Here is a 12,151-nt window from a genome sequence, read left to right as displayed (position 1 = left end):
TTTAGAATTTATATATAAAAAAAAGTCATAATCTAAATGAAATCTTTATTTTTATATAATAACGATTTTTTTAGAAAGTAATTTTGGCAAGAATTTTTTTAATAATATGTTGCCAAGTGTTCCTTCAGATTCGCTTTTAGTAGTATGTAATTTATAGTTATAATGTGCAAGTTGATATTTTAGGAAGTTTATTTTAGAATTTATATATATAAAAAAGTCATAATCTAAATGCAATTTTTTTTTATATATAATAACGATTTTTTTAGAAAGTAATTTTGGCGGTAATTTTTTTAATAATATGTTTCCAAGTGTTCCTTCAGATTCTCTTTTAGTAGTATGTAATTTATAGTTATAATATGCAAGTTGATATTTTAGGAAGTTTATTTTAGAATTTATATATATATAAAAAGTCATAATCTAAATGCAATTTTTTTTTTATATAATAACGATTTTCTTAGAAAGTAATTTTGGCGGGATTTTTTTTAATAATATGTCGCCAAGTGTTCCTTCAGATTCGCTTTTAGTAGTATATAATTGATTTGTTTTGAAACATTAAACATTGATGATATATATATATATATATATATATATATATATATATATATATATATATATATATTTATATATATATTGAAATAGTGATTAAATTCTAAAAGTTTTTCTAAAGGTCACGTGTTCAATACCTAGCAACAGTAGTATCTATACTTATTATGGTACAAAAAATATCATGTTTTACCTATCTACATAAATAATAATAATAATAATAATAATAACAATAATAATTATAATAATTATAATAATAATAATAATAATAATAATAATAATAATAATAATAATAATAATAATAATAATAATAATAATAATAATAATTTATTGTTATCAATGTATTATTATAATTTATTGACAATTAAAAGATTAACAGGTCTTTAAACTCTTTAATTATTTTAAAAAAATACTCAATATAATACTCGAAGTAATGCCCGGATCACACATGAGTTTAATTTTTGAATTAAGAGGTGTAGCATGTATTCAATCATTTGCATGAGAGGAGTGTGCTAGCCATGCCACGTGACACATACATTCTTTGGAAAGCTTGTTAGTTTTAGTTTTGTTTTGCTTTATATTTAACTAGTTTGGTGCCCCGTACAATTTTCGGGTACTTTATTGAATTTAAGATAATTTTTATTTACATTATATAGTAGGCACGTAATAAAAACTAATAATAATATTTTGAATAAAATTATAATTCAATTTGTACATCTGAAATATTGGTATTTTATCGAAAATAAAACTATAAACTAACAATTTTATCCTAAAATTCTATCCAAATAGAATTCTAAACTAACTTTTTTTTTTTCTCTTATGAAGTCTATTTTAATCTATCCAACGTGGCGCGACACTTGGCGAAAAGTTGGAACACCAAATGTCGCTGTTTCGTGACCTTGCTAAAAGTTTAGCTTTATATATAAGTTATATGATTAAATGCTGCTTCCACTTCCTCTAGCTAGCTTTAGTTTATACTTCCTCCCGTTTTTTTTAGTTAACACCGTTTGACTTTTACACTATTCACACAACACGCTTTGGCTCGCTTTTGTGGTATATAAATACGATAAAACATATTCATGTGGGATCTTGTTTGAATCGTTTCAATGTATATTTTATTAATATCTACTTTTTTTAATTTTACAATGTTGATAATTAGAGATATTAATCGTTAAAAACATGCGTTGGCAAGCGTGATAATAGAAAGGTGTCAACTAAAAAAAACAGAGGAATTATTTTAGTAATGGAAAATTACATTTTATTAATCCCAACTTTGACCAATTTACTTTGAATAATCCCAACTATAGATTATTCTGCAATAATCCCAACTTTCTCCTCCGTTTTCTTTTAGCAATCCCAAACCGGTCAACGAAAGTCAACAACCTTTTATTGTAGGTTGCTGGACACGTGTCACAACATGAGTGGTCCAAAAAAAACCAAAAAAAAAGAAATACTAATTCAGCCAAACCACCACCCCAGCCAAACAACCACCCGAATCGCCACCCCTAACATGTCGCCCCCAGCCGCAACCCACCTAAACCACCTCCTTCCCCGATCACCCAAATGGAAACGACACCCTCTCTCCAAATCCACCGTTGAAATCGGCCAAAACCCAACCCTTTTTCCTAGAAATCACGATACTCGCTTTCTATTTTGATTTGCTATTTTTGTGGTTTAATTTTCGTTTATTTGGCTGATTTTTTTTAATTTTGAGTAGTTTTTGAATCAACTGAATTTTCTAATGTTTGCGGTATAATTTTTGTTTCAATTAATGGTGGACTGGTGGTTTTGGGCTTGCGGCGGAGGAGAGGACGAGGTTGGCTAAGGTGGATTGGTGGTTGCGGCTTGTAGCGGGGGAGTGAGAATTTGACGATGGTGTTGAGGACGAGGTTGCCTATGGTGGATGATGGTTGGGGTATGGTGAAACGAGGACTTGGTTGGCTATGGTAGCTTAGAGGTTGCGGCCTTGCGGGCTTTCGTCGGAGGATAGACGTTTGGAGCTTGCGGTTGTTTTCTGGGAAGAGGGGACGGGGCTGGGGAAGGGGGATTGTTTCCGGTGGCCTGATTGGGGAATTTAGGGGTGGCTGATTGGCTGTGGGTTTTTTTTTCAATTTATTTTTGATTTTTTCTGTTTTTATTTTTTGGACCAGTGAAAAAGTGACACGTGGTGTTTTTTTTTTTTTTTAAATAAAACCTTTTTAGCAGGTAACCAGTTTTTGGGATTGATAGAAGAAAACGGAGGTGAAAGTTGAGATTATTGCAGAATAATCAATAATTGAGATTATTCAAAGTAAATTGGCCAAAGTTGGGATTAATAAAGTATATTTTTCCTTTTAGTAATGTGTGATAAAATATTTTCTTTTAAAAAAAAAACAAAAAACCCTTAACATAGTTATATTACAATAAATGTTGATATATATATATATATATATATATATATATATATATATATATATATATATATATATATATATATATATATATATATATATATATATATATATATAAGTCAATTAATAACGTTTGTAGTAATACGTTTAATTTAGGAACGACTACTCCTCTTATATATTGCTGAAGCTATAGCTCTCTGAAATGGGCTCCTTTTGGCCCGCACCCATAATTTTTCTAATATTTTAATTGAAGGTGATAACGCTTATAATTCACATTTTGCAGGGTAAAGCTCAGTGTCCCTGGAAGATTCACCTATTGATGTATGATGTCAAAGAGCTTCTTCGTCTTTTGTGCTGTGTGGACTCCAAATACATTTACAGAGAAGGCAATTGAGAAGCATATTATGTTGATTCTTTGGGTCATTATATGCAAACCCATCAAAATATAGATCCCTTTTTAGATAATATTTTTTTTCCCCTGATAAGCTAGCTAGTCTTGAGAGAAGACTTTCCTAACTTTTGTGTACCTTTCCTTTAAAAAACAAATATGGAGATATTATTGAGTGGGGTGAATTTCTTTTGGTACATGCATCAATAATAATGCTCTTAAAATTGTTATAGGGCCTATAGGCAGGATATTCTTGACCAAAACACCAGTAGTATGATTATCATTATTATACCTCGGGCCGCCGCCTAAAATCCCACGACTTATCTACTCATTCATCAACTTGCAAATAAGTGCATGTATTATTGTTCTGCAACTATATGCTACATACCTCTCCATTATTGGATTGAATTTGATGCAATGCTTCATATTGACATATATAGTATCCGCTTATATATAACAACTCCTTTTGCATTTAATCTTGAACCTAACTTATATATTGCACTAATCAGATCACATTTTGTATTTATTACTTAGAAAATAAGTAGCCAATTTAAACATGCATGCTCCTACATTAAAATGCCCTCTTCTCTTATTTACTTGCACTTTCTTACTCTTTCTTTCATCCTCAAACCTAGTTTCCTCGGCCAACGTGTGTAATTCACATGATAAAAACACCCTCCTTGAGATCAAATACCATTTTCACAATGCCTCTGTGTTCGCCACCTGGGATCCTGACACTGATTGTTGTACCAATTGGACTGAGATCCAATGTGATGCACACGGCCGTGTTACTATGCTTGAAGTTAGCATTGCCGATGATGTTATAGGTGAGATCCCACCTACCATAGGGGAGTTCCCATACCTCCAATTCCTTTCTTTTGGGAGCTTCCCCCACCTCTCTGGTCCTATACCCCCAAGCATAGGGAAGTTAAAGACCCTTCAACACCTTGACCTTAACGGGAACAACCTAAGTGGCCTAATTCCGGATTTCCTTAGCCAACTTCAAGACCATGAGTACCTTGATCTTGGATCCAACAATCTTATAGGCCAAATTCCTTATTCACTTAGCAAACTACACAAGCTTAAGCTAGTCTCCCTTGCCTCAAACCACCTATCCGGTCACATCCCAGCCTTCTTTGGCTATATGAAAAACTTAAGTGAACTTTACCTCCTCGACAATAAGCTCACTGGCCCTATCCCACCGTCCCTCTATCAACTCCCTAACCTATTCGCGATCAACCTTGGCCTAAACCAGCTCACCGGCTCCATCCAGCCTCCTTTGGCTCCTTCAAAACCCCTGTAATAAATTACTTTTCCATATACTACAACAATTTATCCGGACCAATCCCAAAGTCATTTGGGAAGGCTAACATCATCGAGCTAAATCTCTACCACAACAAGTTCACAGGAGACGCCTCGTTTTTGTTTTCTAGGGACAAGACAGCTTTAACCACCCTAACCATTGATCATAATCTCTTTAGCTTCAACTTCTCTAAGGTTGATCTTCCACAAAATTTGGCACATCTTGACGTAAGCCATAACAAAATTTATGGATCTCTTCCTAAACGACTAGGCCAATTGCCGTTAAAGAGTATAGACGTGAGCTTTAACCAGCTTTGTGGGCAGATACCAACTGGTAGGCGGTTAAAACAATTCAAACCAGCCATGTTTTCAAATAACAAGTGCTTGTGCGGTCCACCATTAGCGCCATGCAATTAGTACACTTTTAGTGGATCATTCCCATCATGGCCTATGTATTTTTAATAACATAATGCGCTATAGTGTGTGAGCAATTGAGCATAACTATAGTAAATGAATTGAAGTGTTGCATATATTTTGTTTTTTTTTTTTTAAAAAAAAGAAAATTATTACATATATATCTTAAAGCTTTTGTTGAATGTCAATGAAAATTGTCTAAATTACTACTCTTTTTTTTTTGTTATTTTCACTTACTCGTTTTGTCACATGAAAATGCTTTAGTGTTACTATATATAATGCAAGTGAGCAGAGCGCGCGCGCGCACACACACACAAAAAAAAAAAAAAAAAAAAAAAAAAAACAATTGAGAATACTAATTACTCCATCTATCTCAAAATAAATTATCATGGATAAATATGACACACATGTCAATGCAATACTAGTCTGACCTAGTTAGGGTACCGGTGTTAAATCTTCGAGCGGAGCTCGAATAGTGGTATGCTCGGCTTGAGCTCGTTTCTCACAAAGGGGCTCAAGATCGAGCTCTAAGCTCTTCGAGCTTCAGAAACTTAGGCTCACCTCGAGCTCAAGACTCCAAAACCAACTTCGGCTAGGCTCAAAGCTCGGCTCAAGCTCAAAGTTTTTTTAGTTTATTTGTGCTTGGCTCAAGCTCAACTACTAGCTAGACTTCAACCTCCTAGTATTGGCTTCTTGAATTGCCATAGTTGAGTAGACACGATGAACGCTTATCAAAGATGAGTAGATGACGGTGAGCACTAATTAGCGGTGAGTAGATGACGGTGAGCACTAATCAACAATGAGAATGTTAGTTGAGACGATTAATACAAGAGGGGGGGTGAATTGTATTGAGTATCTAATGACTACTTTTTGCGGATAAGTAAACAATGCATATAGGAACTTAAGAAAACACACAGATTTTACGAGGAAACCTTCCAGGACCAACTGGAAGTAAAACCTCGACCCTACCTTACGGATTTCAAACACAAAACACTTTACTATAATAGGGCAAACACCAAGTTACAACCTATTAGACACAGACCTTTATTTCACAAGTTCCTCACTGAACTTGCTACTTGATAAGACCCTATCCTACACAATCTAAGCACCACACTTAGATTCAATCTTACCACCAAAGTACAACTCGTACTGCCAAAGCACAAAACACTCGTACCACCCCAGTACAAAACTCACAGCCTCACCAAGAAGCTAACACAAAACTGTATGTAATACAAACTATAAATATCACCCAAATAACCCAACAAATACAAATATAAGACGCCTATTATGATAGGTAAGCAATGCACGAAAACCGAAACTAATATGATAAGTTAAAAGCTTGGTAAACTTACTCAATTAAAGCACTGTGATTTCTCCACGCATAAACTCACAAAAACCTAATTCATTTTGTTCTCTACTATTTATACAAGTAACACTTGTATAGAAAGTGGGTTTTCTAAAAAGATAAATATGTTAACTTAACTTATCTTTTAAACACGGTTTTAGCAAATCAAGTGAAATAAAATCTTTTCCGAAAATAAGTATAAAAAGATATTTATTAAGAATACTTATCTTTCTTAATTAACCGACTTTAGAGAAAAATAATCTTTTTAGAAAATCTTTTCCTAAAATCTATCTTTTATTATTTTCCATATTTATTTTATTTACCAAGCAAACTTATCACGTTTCTAATAAATTTCGTGCACTAACCTACTTACCATATTAACAATAATTTCTAAGAATAAAACCTTAACTATTATTGCTGCGCCGCACTCTGATCAGGTAAATTACTTGGGCTCCAAGCATATCAAGTTCCTCCAAAGAACTTAACTGCCAGTCTTCAAGTTCCTGTTAGGGAACTTAGCTCTTGTTAGAGAACTCTTCCTCTGATTTGTTTAACTTCTTCAATAAAGATCTTCTTCATGTATTCTTAGATTCAGATGGTTCTTCAATCAACAAGATTATTCTGCACCTTGACTAATCACACACTAGAGAAACTTTATTAGTTGAGTTTGCTTTTAGTTCAAGTTCCTCATCATAAAAACCATTATGCTTCAATAGAGAAGAAGATGGTAAGCACTAATCGATGGAGAGTAGATGATGATGAACACTAATCGACGAAGGAAGTTCACTATGAGAGAAAGTGAAGTTGTGCTTGTTTGAGTGTTTGACGGGAATGGGATGACGGATGTGCGTGAGATTTCTGTGGACTGTGGAGCAGTGAAGTTGTGGAGCTTTAGTTAGGGTTAAAACAAACTATGAGCTGTAAACCACAATTGTAAATTTTAAACCTCGCTAACAATAAAAATTTACTTTCTCCATTTCTATTTATTTGACTAACATTCCTATAATAGAATTGTCATATTACTTGACCCATACTATATGTTGAGTAATAAGGTTTTGATGATTGTAAACTAATGATGATTATCTATCTAACATGTTTGTTGAGTTGTGCATAGAGAGAACAAGTTATGCTTGTATCCTGAGCAATGTCACGTATATATATAAGGAACCTAAGCAATATATGATAAGCAATAGAGAAACAAGAACAATGATGAGTGTCATGGTTGATAAGCATGATGATGGCTAAAGAACCATGAAGGTAACTATGTAAATAGGTGTTTGCATATGTTAGCTTCATGAGGTAAGTACACTATGCATACATGAGTTGTATATGTGTAGAAGTATTTACATAAGCTTTAAGTTTAATTAGTTCTCTCACTTGAAGTTTGTTTATGACAAACAAACTTCAATCTAATGTTTCTCTTAAGTGTTTATGTGAAAACAGGAACAGACTTAGGTGAAGTCAAAGGGTTGGAACATAGAAGACTTCAAGAGGAACAAGAGAGAATGAATGAATCTAAAGCAGGTTCTTCCACAAGAACTAAACCACGAAGGAAACTGAAGGTATTCTCTAACAAGAACCTTTCAGCAGGCTTTCCCACGAGAGCCGGAGCATGTTCCCTAACAGGTACATGAAGTGTTTCTTAACAGGTACACACAAGGATCGGAGCTTCCTAACAGAAGCATGACAGCAAGCTAAAGAGTGAAGCTTGTACTGTAAAGATGACAGCAAGTTCCATAAAGGAACCTGGTCTGCGAGTTCCAATAAGGAATGAAAAAGAGTGACAGCAAGTTCCAGTTAGGAACTTGGTCTGCAGTTCCAGAAGTGGAACGTTGCCCCGAGATCTAGAATACATCAATACTACAAGATTCAAGAACAAGAGTTTCAAAGAAACAACATGAAGACGGAGAAATCGAAGTATATCGATCTAGGATTCGTGTAAGTATGTTGCACATAAAAATCAGTCTGGAACAAGTCTAAAAAATCAAGGTGAACTCATGATAATCAATGAAATTAGAGTTACTAACTTGTCAGGAACTTTCAGAGTTCCGAAACCTAATCGGAACTTAGGTTTGCCTGTCGTTAAAGGTCTCAGGTCGAAATTAATAATATAAATATTTACCTAATACGTGCATATCTTTTATGGATTTGATTTTACAGAGTAAAGATATTTATTTTCTAATAAATCCCTTTGGAAAAAGATAAGTTATTTTTGGAAAATATTTTCAGCAAAATAAGTTTTAATAAAATCTAATTTTATGGTAAGTATATCTTTTGTAAAAATATATGGTAAGTATATCTTTTGTAAAAAGATATATTAGTATATATTTGAAAAATATAAGATTTAGATAAAATCTGATTTTAATAGTAGAAAAAATGCTATTTGTAACTGGCTAAATTGACTTTTTGTAACTGGCATTGTTGGTTGCGAATGCCACCGTTACAACTAGTGAAAATTATTCGTAACTAGCTAATGTTAGATACAAATAATGTACTATTTGTAACTGGCTTTACCTAACGTCAGTTACAAAAAGTCTATTTTTCAAGTTACAAAGCATACTATTCGTAACTAGCGTTAAGTTACGCCAGTTACAAATAAAGTATTATTTGTAACTGGCATAGCTTAATGCCAGTTACGAATAGTGTTTTTTTTTTTAAAAAAAAAAAATTAAATAAATAAAATGGAAGCAGTAGCAAATTTCTCTATTGCCACCACCCGACCCGTTCATTATTTATTTTAATACGAAGATCATAAATTATTGATAAACTTTAGTAAAATATAATCATTATCAATCTAACCATTATAAGGCCAAATTTAAGTGACATCTACATATACATGGTTAGATTACAAACATGCATGTCTCTCACATTTCACAATAAATAATACTCTATAACTACAAAAGCTAGTTAGTAGAATGATACAATGATAAACCTTCAAATCTTGACAATTTTCTAAGCCTGTTCAAATTATTTTCAGCTGTAAAGGACATGTCATCCTAAAAGAAAACAGTGATAAGAGATGTACAATAAGCTAAACAAAATATATAGAATGTCTTGTAGAAATCATCCTCTTGTAAGCACGTTCACCCTTTTGAAGGTGCTTGTAGAATAAGCTTAAAATATTAATAATTCCTGTATCCAAAATCCACTACTTGTCAAATGGTTACCTCATATACCAATCTCAAAGAATATCAAAAATCTTAGCTCATGGAAAATCTAACAATGTTCCAACAATAAAAACAAATTGATTTCTCAACTTTTTGAACATTACAAGGCCAATGCAAGGAACTATGAAATGAAATTAGTTAAGTTGGACGGGAGGGAGGGAACTCCACAGATGCATCCACAAAGACAATACATAATAAGCTCTACCAAGAGCGCAACTATAATGATAAAAAATTTGAAAGCCTAACCCCAAGAGTATTCACCTCAGTAATAGAAAATTATTGAAATAAGGAAGATGCAACATAAAACTATACAAGTATATGCTCCAAATGATAGGATCTATCCATCAAAAAAAAAATAAAAAAAAATAAGTAGAATGATGAGACTGACCTCAATACCTCAGGATATAGAGCACAAAGTATCCTATATATGAAGCCATCATGTCACTTTCTACTAATTCAAGAGGGAAAATAGATACCAAATTTTTTACTCTGTATAAGAAATTCCTGCAAAACAGAGGAAAGCAATACAACATTAGAAATTTGAGTACATACTCATAATCTCTGTGCCTTTTAGTCAATAGAAATTAATCATGCTAGTACACTATACTAATATTGATAAATCTATTTTTTTTTTTCTGCGACAATAAGGGATAAAGAAATTTGTGCAATGCAATCACCAGACCAATCTGAAAAATTAAGTGAGTTCAATTTGTCTATAGCTTCAAGGCCTTCAACTAATCTCTACACTTGACAACACAATTTCTTTGCCTCTCCACATGAGCAGATGTAGGAGTTCAAGTATGCACTTTAACAAAACAAACTAAAGCTTATTTGGTGGAAAAAAGTTTTCTGTATAGTGATCAAATAGTGATAAATTAACACATACGAAGTATTATATTAAGAGAAGACATACAACGAGCATAGAGTAATAACTTAACCGATTTTATATCAATAGCATACAGAGAGCAAATAGATACTATGCATTGTACATATTATTTAATGAGAATTTTTCATGTAGGAGGCACTCACCATTCTTAATCTTACCTAGTGTAGAAACAGAATATCCAATTCACTCATAAAACTAGTATCCAATTTAAAAAATAATGGAAGAGATTATGACTTGAATACTACTTCGTAATAGATAATGATGTTAATCAAGGACAAAGAAGCAAGAAGAGCTTGCGCAAAGGAATGTGCTAGTTTGCTAGTGTCTCCATATTAGAAACACATCAAGTCGGATGTTTAAAATAATCATAACTAGCAAGCTTAAGTTAACAAGATGGCTATGTATTAATTAACCTGTATAATTGCTCCATTAGCACAACTAAAGCAATCTGATGATTTAATACCAATGACTATAGCTTATTAGTCTATTAGTCTAGCTTAATTTCATAATTATGAATTAATAAGATAATTATGAATCAATAAAACTTATTAGTCTAGCTTAATTTCATAATTATCTCAAAATATTATCAAAAAATCAGCATTTTCCAATGTATACATGCTACTATGCTAGTAACTTGCATTGTTAATAACTAGAGCATGTCAACTTTGTTTCCCTTAAAACAGTGATAATTAAATTGACAAATTTCTCAAAGAAGTATAAAATCAAACACACAATATATCACGATCAAAGAATTTTCTCAGAATTGCCATATCGAATCTTCTATCCCTTCAAATTATACAACAAGACACCGGTTTAGAAATTACCAAGATCAATTTCACTCTTGCGCTCGAAACTATCGCCACTACACCCAGATCCTCAAAAGTGGATCTTCTTTGATGCCAGATCACTCTGAACCCCAAGTTTGAAACTTTTTAGTTATAAAACCAATTAAAAACTTGGTTTCAAAAAAAATAAATAAAATAAAACCTCAAAATTTCCATTAAATTGAATTAACAAACAAAAGAACAAACCCTAGAAATCTTTTTAGTTCTTTTATTTTATCAAATAATCGCATATAATTAATCAAAAATTCATAAACTAGGAGGAGATCGAGAGCATACCTTGATGATATTCTTGATGAATAAGTTTTAGAGGAGTTTTTAGAGCAGTTTGATAGGGGGAGAGAGAGAAGTTGCGACTTTATGTGAAAAAAAATGCGTAAAAGGATTTAAATGAATACGGGTAAAGGTAAGAGGAATTACAGACTACTACTGTACTAATTTCCACAAAAAAAAAAAAAAAAAGTTAAATTAGTAACCTGACTTATTATTTGTAACTAGCCTTCTTTATTTTCATTACTACTAGTTGGCAACCTATCATTGATCTACTACTTGTAACTAACCTTTGTTATGTCAGTTACTAATAGTATTTTATTTGTAACCAACACTTTCTATGTCAGTTACTAATACTCTTGTTGTAACTAACATAAATTAAGCTAGTCACAAATAGGGGTTACAAATAGCAATTTTTCTACTAGTGATTATTATTATTGATAGAATATATTCTTAACAAAAGATATATTTTTGGAAAATATCTTTTATTTCTATCTTTTAATAAAACTTATCTTTTACGAAAAGGATGATTTGGGTGTATAATAAATATGCTCATATGTATTCATTCAAAGTTGAGGCTGACGAAACTTAGTGGTCGTGTTTA

The 12,151-nt window shown here is 32.3% G+C and overlaps 1 long non-coding RNA gene and 1 pseudogene across 1 annotated transcript; one reads left to right on the top strand and one right to left on the bottom strand.

The window, feature by feature from the left end:
- The first annotated feature begins 3,707 nt into the window (after positions 1 to 3,707).
- LOC110691417 lies at positions 3,708 to 5,380 on the top strand (annotated as a pseudogene).
- Positions 5,381 to 9,225: 3,845 nt separating this feature from the next.
- Positions 9,226 to 11,807, bottom strand: LOC110691416. Its single transcript, XR_002505293.1, has 4 exons — positions 11,557 to 11,807; positions 11,260 to 11,344; positions 9,938 to 10,053; positions 9,226 to 9,514 (listed from the first exon to the last, which is right to left on the bottom strand). It is a non-coding gene; the product is annotated as an uncharacterized LOC110691416 (long non-coding RNA).
- Between the last annotated feature and the right edge of the window lie 344 nt (positions 11,808 to 12,151).

This window comes from Chenopodium quinoa, unplaced genomic scaffold, assembly GCF_001683475.1.
Source record: "Chenopodium quinoa cultivar QQ74 unplaced genomic scaffold, ASM168347v1, whole genome shotgun sequence".
Classification (NCBI taxonomy): domain Eukaryota; kingdom Viridiplantae; phylum Streptophyta; class Magnoliopsida; order Caryophyllales; family Amaranthaceae; genus Chenopodium; species Chenopodium quinoa.
The sequence above is the reverse complement of the archived record's forward strand: the minus strand, read 5'-3'. Positions and strand labels throughout refer to the sequence as shown.